Consider the following 10,626-nt stretch of genomic DNA (forward strand, 5'->3'; position numbering starts at 1 on the left):
AAATGTATTTTGTATATTTGTATTCTTCTTTTTACTCTGTCATTTAGGTCATTATTGTGGAGTCACAATGTTGTTGATCCATCCTCAAGTGTTCTCCCATCACAGCCATTGAACTCTGTAGCCAATAGCCCCATCGTAATATCCCTAAGCAGTTTCATTCCTGTCCTGCAGCTCAGTTCAGAAGGACGACTGTATCTTTGATGTGTCTGGGTGGTTTAATACCTAATCCATAGCATATCTATGAAGTTGATCATGTTTAAAGAGATATTCAGTGTCTGGTTTGTAATTGTTACCAATCACTGAACTTCTTTTGAGGCTTTCAAAAATCTCCCTGGTCTTAGTCCCTTTTGAACTGCCAGTTCTTTCTTCATGGTGTTGGATGACAAAGGGATATTGTATGCGCATTGAAATTCAATACTTAACTGAGGGACCTTACAGATGTTGTTTGTAAGTTACATGGACTCACACGGAGTGATTTGTTTAGCCAAATTTTACTCTTGAGCTAATTTAGGCTTGCCTAAACAATGGGCCTGAATACTTATGATCCACAAACTTATATTTTATACTTATTTTTTATACTTATATTTTAGTTATGCATTTTTTTTCCTTAAATGTTATATTTTTTCTTCCACTTTGACACTCAAGTATTTTGTGTAGATTGACTAAGACATTACAATTTATTTTAATCACACTGTAACACATTTTAAGAAATCCAAGGGGTCTTAATACTTTTGCAAGGCATTCCACTTATCTAGGGTGGGTGAGGGCAGTGTGGAGTGCAATTGAGATTGTGTTGTCTATGGGTTGGTTGGTGTGGTATGCAATTTGGAGTGGGTCTGGGATGATGGTGTTTTGTGCAATAACCAGCCTTTCAAAGCGATTCCTGATTACAGACTAAGACATTACAATTAATTTTAATCACACTGTAACACATTTTAAGACATCCAAGGGGTCTACAGGGCAGTAGTCATTGTGGCAGGTAGCCTTACGTGCTGACCACATCGCTCGTGCGCATGTTGATTTTTTTTTTTCACCCACACCAGACGTGATCAGGACACACAGGTTGAAATATCAAAAAGAACTCTGAAGAAACTATATTAATTTGGGGACAGGTCAAAAAGCATTTAACATTTTTGGCAATTTACCTAGCTAGCTAATTTGTCCTGGAATATAAGCATTGGGTTGTTATTTTACCTGAAATACACAAGTTCCTCTACACTGACAAATAATCCACAGATAAAAGGGTAAACTAAGTTTGTTTCTAGTAATCTCTCCTCCTTCAGGCATCTTCTTCGGACTTTATATTTTGGTTTTACAACTTTTTAATTTGCATTACCATCACCAACTGGACTGGAGTGTGGACCTCAGTTCATCTTTCAATCACCCACGTGGGTATTTGCTCCTAAAAAAACTATGAGGAGATGGGAGAGGTGGAACTTGCAGAGTGTCAAGTATCACAAATAGAACCAAGTTCAATTTTAGCGCCTGGCTATGCAGACGCGTGCGAGCAGTGTGGGTGCAATGATTGAATAACATGTATGTGTACATTTTGTTTTGCAACGCTCATGCATACAACGCGGGGGGTGTGGTCAGCATGTTAGAGTTCTTGGGAAGAGGAATGATGGTGTTCAGCTTGAGACTTGGGGATTACAGACTGGGACAAGGAGAGGTTGAAAATGACCAGGAATATGGTTGCCAGCTCTTCTGCGCATGCACTGAGGATGTGCCCTGGAAAATCATCCAGCCCCGTGGCCTTGTGAGGGTTGACCTGATTGAAAACCTTACTCACGTCAGCCTCGACGAGCGAGATCATCCAGTCCTCTGGGTTGGCGGGGGGCCCTCATGCAAGGCTTGGTATTGTTTTTGTCAAAGCGTGCATAAAATGCATTAAGTTTGTCTGGTAGAGAGGCATTGTTGGGCAGATCCCAGCTGTGTCTTCCTTTGTAATCCGTAATGGACTGTAGCCCCTGCCAGCAGGCATCGGCGCCTGTGTAATAGGATTCCACTTTGAGCATATTGTCCTTTTGCTTGTTTGATGGCTCTGCAGAGGTCGTAGCAGGACTTCTTGGACTTGTTTGTGTCCTCAGAGGTGGCATCAGAGTTGGCTGTGATAGCTCTGTTTGTGGGTGCCCCTGTCCTTTACCTTAGTGCCAACCTCTTGTGTTAATCCAGAGCTTTTTATTGGGGAAGCAGTGAATCTTCACTGAGGGTACAATGTCGGCGATGCATTTCCTGATGAAGTCAGTCGGGGTCAGTCTGGCTCATGTTGGGTACCAGAGCTCTAGTTGTAGTGACATCAAGGATGATCAAAGAAAATTGGATGCACCTAATTTCAATTTGGAGTGTCATAGCAAAGGGGTGTGACATGAATACTTGTGTAAATGAGATTTCTGTATTTTCAATACATTTGCTAACATTTCTGTAAACATGTTTTCACCCTGTCATGATGGGTTATTGTGTGTAGATGGGTGAGAGAGAGAAATCAAGGGCTATGAATACATTCTGAAGGCACTACTTAAAAAGTAGCTACTAATTTTTCAATTTATAATATTTTTTTTTTAAGTAAATAGTTTCAACGGAATTGAAAAACCATCCCGTGGCTAGGGTTGTTACAGCAACCGTATTACCGCCACACCGGCGGTCACGGGTCATGAAGGCAGTCAAATTTCATGTGACTGTTTAGTTACAGTAATTAGGCTTCTCCAAGTTCTGATGCTGCTGGTCATTAGTAGTCTACCAAACTTGCTAACTGCCTGGTATTCTGCACTCTTGTCCCTCTAACCACTCTGACATCAATGCAAATGTGTTTGAAAATCAAACACTTATTAATGAGAGCTCAACGGTTCACCACATTTCTATAGGCTATGCAATTTTGTGAGAAAACAGAATGATGGCCTCTATTAAAAAGAGGATCTCTTCAGATTTCTATAGGCTAGGCTTACTATATTTATTTCTTAACTTTCCTAGTACTAAGCAAATATTAAGCACATTGCTTATCTTTACAACAGGAGTATAGCCTTCCTGGCTGGCATGAAAATGAACCACAGGAAAAGCATCCTCTATTCGCTATGACAGAGATGCAGAGATGACATTTCTTTCCCCCTGACCCTGTTTCGAGACAGGTGCATGATAATGGTCCATTCTACATCAAAATGAATTTCACACATATATTATTTAGTATATGTAAAGACGAGATTAAATCAAGAATAGTCTGATGGGTGACAATATTAGCCTTACACTTGTGAATTTATATATTATCACTTGTGAATGATGCCCAGCTAAAGGCAAGAAACAATGCCTTTTTTTGTGACTTTTTCTAAGCATAGTCGCACGCCTCATGTAGCCTAGCCCATAGGCCTATATGTTTTGATAAATCAAATCAAATGTATTTATATAGCCCTTCGTACATCAGCTGATATCTTAAAGTGCTGTACAGAAACCCAGCCTAAAACCACAAACAGCAAGCAATGCAGGTGTTGAAGCACGGTGGATAGGAAAAACTCCCTAGAAAGGCCAAAACCTAGGAAGAAACCTAGAGAGGAACCAGGCTATGAGGGGTGGCCAGTCCTCTTCTGGCTGTGCCGGGTGGAGATTATAACAGCACATGGCCAAGATAATCAAATGTTCATAAATGACCAGCATGGTCAAATAATAATAATCACAGTAGTTGTCGAGGGTGCAGCAAGTCAGCACCTCAAAAGTAAATGTCAGTTGCCTTTTCATAGCCGATCATTAAGAGTATCTCTACCACGCCGAGAGAGAGAATTAGAGAGAGCATACTTAAATTCACACAGGACACCAGATAAGACAGGAGAAGTACTCCAGATATAACAAACTGACCCTAGCCCCCCAACACACAAACTACTGCAGCTTACATACTGGAGGCTGAGACAGGAGGGGTCAGGAGACACTGTGGCCCCATCCGATGATACCCCCAGACAGGGCCAAACAGGAAGGATATAACCCCACCCACTTTGCCAAAGCACAGCCCCCACACCACTAGAGGGATATCTTCAACCACCAACCATACCATCCTGAGACAAGGCCGAGTATAGCCCACAAAGGTCTCCGCCACGGCACAACCCAAGGGGGGGCGCCAACCCAGACAAGAAGATCACATCAGTGACTCAACCCACTCAAGTGACGCACCCCTCCTAGGGACGGCATGAAAGAGCACCAGTAAGCCAGTGACTCAGCCCCTGTAATAGGGTTAGAGGCAGAGAATCCCAGTGGAGGGAGGGGAACCGGCCAGGCAGAGAGACAGCAAGGGCGGTTCGTTGCTCCAGAACCTTTCCGTTCACCTTCATACTTGATAAGGTTTGTATCACAGCTAAAGTGGCACAAATAACTTCTAAAAATGTAAGCACATTAATCCACTTTACAAGGTGTGTAGAGCCTAACTGGCATACATAAGCAGCGTGTGAGTGTCAAGTTTGGGGAAGATAATCTTCACCATTAAAAATACACCTTTTTAATAAAAGTCACTTTTTGGTCACTTTTGATAATGATGTTTTCCCGCTAGTGGAACATTTGTGCTTAGCCATGTGCGCATTGCTGCACTTATAATGTGAAGAAATAGCCTAATAGTTTTAAACATTTTAAGCTAAATGTTGTGATCTGCTGTGTCAGCCTCATTGCTTAAAAACATTTGTTTTGATGCTAGTGGTTGTATTAATTTGGGATCTATCGCATCCCACAATTGTCCCAGACTATGTTTAGAATATTTTCTCACACAGGATAGAATAGGTCGACTTTTGTACTGTGGGAGACAGTTGATTGACATAGGCTAGTGTTTAGGCCTGCTCATCTTGTTGGCTGACGAAAAGTAAATGTGGACAGTTCTTCCAATATCTTCAATATGCACCTCGGAATTGGATAAGGACGTGCGCAGTTGCGTCTCGGATGTGTCTGTCTTCACTTGTAGCCTGTGAGAGAGACCCGATCACGTGATGGAGAGACATGTGAGTGAGATGAGAGGTGCTTCGGGAAGGCAGGCATGGATTTTTCTAGGGTGTATTATGGCCACACAAAGGGAATGCCACCGTGAAATTCGAGGCATTATCAAGTGCTTCTCAAATTGTGAACGAGAGACTGACGAAGTGTGTACAGTCTTTGCAAAAAACAAAGCAGAGCTCATGCCTTTCAATCAACTTTTTTCAAATCATCATTAGTCGCATCATGAAGCCTTACAATGTATTAAAAATTCAAAACATATAGCCCCCATGTTTGTAGAACAACTTGTTAAATTAAACTCTAAATTAAGCTTATAGGAGTACCTATTTCGTTGTTAACTGCTGAACACAGAATAGCTGCATGTGCGCACTCCCTCAAATCGCTTAGAAAAAATATCCTATTCTATTTTATTCAGCTTTGTTCAATTGTATTCTTCATACTATAAAATAATGTCACAGAATTCTAAGCAAATCTTGTCTGCTAAATGAACTAGTTTAGCCCACTGCCATATGGCATAGTCAGATCAGGACCTAACATAAGGACAACTCAGAGTATGCTATTCTGTTCTTCTGAAATAGACTACATTTTCATTATATCATGTTTCTTTAGGCCTGTCTAAAATAAATAATGGATTTATTGTGATAGTGTAGGCTATGTTGCATGGAGTTATTGTGAAGGTGTAGGATATATTACATGGAATTATTGTGAAAGTGTAGGCTCTATTTATTTATTTATTTATTTATTTGACTTTTAAAATGTAGATGCTTCAGAGGTCTGCATCAGTGTGTGGAAGCCAGGAGATGCTAAATATGAGACCGACAGTTATTTGCTTGACAATCACCGGCTGACGAAATTTGTGACTGCCAAAGCCCTACCCGTGGCTATTTCCAAATACCCCGGTGTACTGCCCAAGCCTAACCCTCACTTACACTACCCACTCCCCCGTGGTTTTCTTTGTTATACAAAACCTGCTGTTATAGTCAGTCATCTGTATATTGCCAGTTTGAGAATAACATTTGAGGCACTTCAGGTAGTTTGCTAATGGAGAGAGTGGTGCTGTTTGTGTGACTCTTCTACTGTAGATTACTCAACCTTCAGTACAGCTTGTCCTCTGTCGTGCCCTGCGGAATTTCTGTCAGATGGAGGTGGGGGGGTTTCTATCTGTGGACCTTTTAGCTGTTTGTGCTCACTTGTGAATGATTAACTGTTTTTGACTTGTTTGATTCCATTGAGTTGGCCACATTTCCGTTGCTAATGCATCAATAATAATAATAAACTCTCCCTTTTTGAGTTAACGTAATGATATAACGTGTTGTTTAGCCAAATAAAGCAAATAAAAGGTAGGAGCTACTGTTTCTGTATACCATGGTGCACATAGAAAAGCTCCATGGTGCCTCATCCACCATGCCTGCGCCATAAAGCTGTGACCATGAACCCAAAATTACTGACACCTACATTGCCTTCCTCTTATTTTGTGTACTTCTGTAATTTCCGTCAATTTTTTTTCTTCTACACAATGTTCCTGTAGGGGGGTTCTAAAAACCATTATTTGGTCCACAGTAATAGCCTACGCATTACTTTGATTCTTGCTATGAAAGCGTCTGCCTGTCCCTGTTTCTCAGTCTTCTGCTGTGTGAGCGAACCACTCTTCTTACTCCCTCTCCCCACTGTGTTCATGGAGGAGGGAGGGATGCATTCTGAGAAGAAAAAGCATATGACCATTGCTCAAAATGCAATTGTGTGAAAATACAGTTTTCAAAGAAACTACTGTTTTCTGTGAGGAGAGTCTCAGCTTTCTGTGAGTATTTATTTATTTATTTAAAAAATGTGTTTAACCTTTATTTAACTAGGCAAGTCAGTTAAGAACAATTTCTTATTTTCAATGACAGCCTAGGAACAGTGGGTTAACTGCCTGTTCAGGAGCAGAACGACAGATTTGTACCTTGTCAGCTCGGGGATTCAAACTTGCAACCTTTAAGTTACTAGTTCAACGCTCTAACCCCTAGGCTACCCTGCCGCCCCAGGGTAGCCTAGTATATAATGTATTTCTCACCTTTAATATTGAGTTCATGGCACCACTTTACAACCGAGGTAGGCTGTAAGTATGGCTTTGATGTGCCCGCGGAGTAGAGCACGCCATTTGCAGTGAATAGGCTGTGTATAAGACAGTAGTTTTTTTTTGGAATTGTTAGTTAGATTACTTGCTCGTTATTACTGCATTGTCGGAACTAGAAGCACAAGCATTTCGCTACACTCGCATTAACATCTGCTAACCATGTGTATGTGACAAATAAAATTTGATTTGATTTGATTTGATAGGCCTACTTCAAGTAGCTTAGGCCTAGCGCTGAAAAAGTCAATCCGCCATCATTACCAAAATGGAAAATTTTTATGATTTTATTATTGAAATATTGAAATAGCATGGACGACCGAGGAAAGACAAATTAGTACAATTTAAGGCCATGTAATGCATGCACTAGGGATGGGGGTGTAAGCATGTGGGTCTGGGCAGAGGAGAGGTAGATGTTGTTTGTTGGCGTCTGTAAGTTGTTTTTCGTATGCGTATGTTTGTTAATGGTGTGGGAGGTTAAAAAAAATGCCTGGGAAAAAGGTTTTTGTAGGACATTAGCCAACAGTTACTGATTAGGTTAATCAATTAGTCTACATGGTTATATAGCAACAATATCATATTTGGAGTTAGCAATCTACCTAAGTGTTTTGAGTTCCCACTTCCTGGTGGTGAACAATATAGCCTATAGGCTAAATATAGATGTTGGTCAATTTCTCTGTAGAGCAACAAAAAAAAAAGATAATTCTGTATCCTATTTTGACAGGTTGCACATCCAAAATATCAATCATGCATTCCCTGGATATGTTTGAAATGGTATGATTCAAAAGTAGGTCATCTCAGTTGTAAAGTAACCGTCCATTAATATCGCGTCAAATCAGCATCTAAAGTCCATGTCGAGCAAGATGAAACCGTATTGAAAAATGGTAGGCCAACATTTAGACTTTCGTCCTTCAGACAAGGAGGTGACTGAACATGTTGTTGTGTTTGATGCAAGAAACCACTTTACAAAATAAAATGCATTAATATTCCCATACCATTATTACAGAGAATACTCACAAGCGCTCATGCTATAAACACAATCCAGTTCAAAGTGAATGGCACCGATCCATATATGGCAATATTTATTTGCATACAGGTCTACTGCACCTCTGATTGGTTATGGTCTGTGTAGAGTACTGGCTGAGTCGTGTATGCCAATGCAATAGAATCATACTTCGAAATCTTCCATAGTTACTTTTGCATACTAAGGGTTGCATAATTAGTTTTGTTTCGGTATGTTGCGTTGAAAGTGGCTAATATTGCGATGATTCGATCACAATTCCCAAAGAAGAGAAAGGTTGGTTAGTGTTAACTAAGGGGGAAAACTCGAAAGTTGAGTGAAGTTCAGTCTCGTGCTTCTCTATGAGCTGATATTTCTTCTGTTCTGCAGTCCCGGGGGGAGCTGCGTACCCCCGCGCACAGCTTAGAGGGAATATTGGTTGAGAGCGCAGAAATTTGTTGGAGAGAGCAGATGTTCCTCGAGTGGATATGCCAAACTTGAGAGCTGACAAGTGTGAGTTTGGGCAAGCAGAACATCATTGCCACAGATCAAAAAGAAGTATGTTTGAATAAAAAAATATAGAACCTTAAGCAAAGAAACATGATTCAAATGTGTACATTTTTATTTGAAATTGTCCAACAATAATCACGTCTTTGTCAAGTTTTCACCACAGAGTTTCTAAACCATACTGTACTGTCTTTTTGTTTTAACTTTACATTTCTGATGTTGCTCTCTCAAGTCTTGACACCTTTTGGGTTTCAATTTCTCTTTTTTTCTCGATTGGATTTCAGGCTGATGGGGGCTGACTTAGTCGGATGTGTGTCTAGAACACCTTAAATTGGTCACTTTCATTGGAGTGATGGACAAACTAACAAATGCTTGCCATTTTTCAGTCCAGTGTTGTCATGTGATTGGTTGAGTCCTCTTGGGTGCATGATGTCAAACAGATGCGCTTCAGAAACGTATGTTTAGCTTGCTAGCCAGCTTGAATAGTAAGCACTGAATGACTTGGAAAACCCAGCCTCAACTCATCCTCTGCTCGCTCGACCGCATCCTGCGCTCTCGACTGGTCTGTGTGCTGGCGGGACCCATCCTCTGCTTGCTCAACAACATTCTGAGCTCTCGACTGGTTTGTGTGCTGGCGGGACCCATCCTTTGCTTGTTTGACCACATTCTGAGCTCTTGACTGGTTTGTGTGCTGGCGGGACCCATTCTCTGCTCGCTCGACCACATTCTGAGCTCTCGACCGGCTTGTATGCTCCTGGGACCCATCCTCTGCTCGTTCGACCACATTCTGCGCTCTCGACCGGTCTGTGTGGGGGCGGGATCTTCTGCTCGCATGACCCCATCTTCTGCACTTACAGCGCAGTGTTCGCTTGCTCAATGATGTGTCATCTTGCTCAACATCTTGCACGCAATGGACTTTAGAGGCTGATTTGACGCCATACATTAAAACTTTCTTCAAATCTTTGTATTTATTGTCATCAAGCAAAATAGCTACATTTGTCACAATATTACTTTTTGTCCATATCACCCAGCTCTAGCACTTCCCCCAAAATAATTTAACATAATTCATCGCAAGAAATGGGTACATTGTGATATGTATTTTGTCTATATCGCCCAGTTCTACTTCTCCATCTACCATGCCTGCCCCATCCACCACGCCTTCCGCCTGCCCCATACGCCATGCTTTCCCGATCTGCCATGCCTTCCTCCATACCTGCCCCATCCACCACTCCATCCGCCATGCTTGCCCCACTGTGTTCTCGCCTTTTATTGACGACATGTTCTATTTACGGTAACAATGTGATAAGAGAAATAGGACACACAATACACAGGGAGTCCTATTGAGAAACAACAGATGGCCTCTGAAAATCTATGTGCTGTGAACGTACGACAGGAACAACCACCACCTAGCCGTCCACCACGCTAGCGGTGCTTTAATGCTGAGCCCCCTCGGTGTCATGGAAACCAGATAACCCCCAGATCTGTGCCTGTCATTATTCCCATGATGCCAGCTGAGCGGAGGCTGAGCCAAGCTATATGAGGAAGCTGCCAGATGATAGGAAACAGATGCTGCTGTGGTATAGGCAGAGGGAGCAACACAACAGGTCACCTCTCTGACTCCAATGTTTAATGTATTCAAAGCATTTGGGAATTTCCATGAACACTTCAAAACAAACAAGTTTTGGGTTAAAAAAAAATGTATGCTGTACGATTTCCATAAACAAAGCCCTTGATAATATCACATGTTAAATCAATTGTGTTTACAACATTTGAAAATGGTTTGATGTCAAAGTGGAAGTTGAATACCATAACAGCCTCTTCCTAATTTCCATTTGTTGGAACCTGTTCTCTTCAATTGGTGCAAATATAGAATAATAGTGAAGATATCAAAACTATGGAATAACACACATGGAATCATGTAGTAACAAAAAAAAGTATTAAACAAATCCAGATATTTTATATTTGATATTCTTCAAAGTAGCCACCCTTCACCTTGATGACAGCTTTACACACAGTGCTGTCGCTGGCCTACACGTAGTACCTCATAATTTAAAAG

The 10,626-nt window shown here is 41.3% G+C and overlaps 1 protein-coding gene across 4 annotated transcripts in view; it reads left to right on the forward strand.

The window, feature by feature from the left end:
• The window catches only part of rtf2 (replication termination factor 2), a 69,946-nt gene that overhangs the window by 17,948 nt on the left and 41,372 nt on the right, over positions 1-10,626 (forward strand). The gene's annotated exons all lie outside the window — the stretch shown is intronic.

The sequence above is a fragment of the Oncorhynchus tshawytscha genome, linkage group LG07 (genome assembly GCF_018296145.1).
Source record: "Oncorhynchus tshawytscha isolate Ot180627B linkage group LG07, Otsh_v2.0, whole genome shotgun sequence".
Classification (NCBI taxonomy): domain Eukaryota; kingdom Metazoa; phylum Chordata; class Actinopteri; order Salmoniformes; family Salmonidae; genus Oncorhynchus; species Oncorhynchus tshawytscha.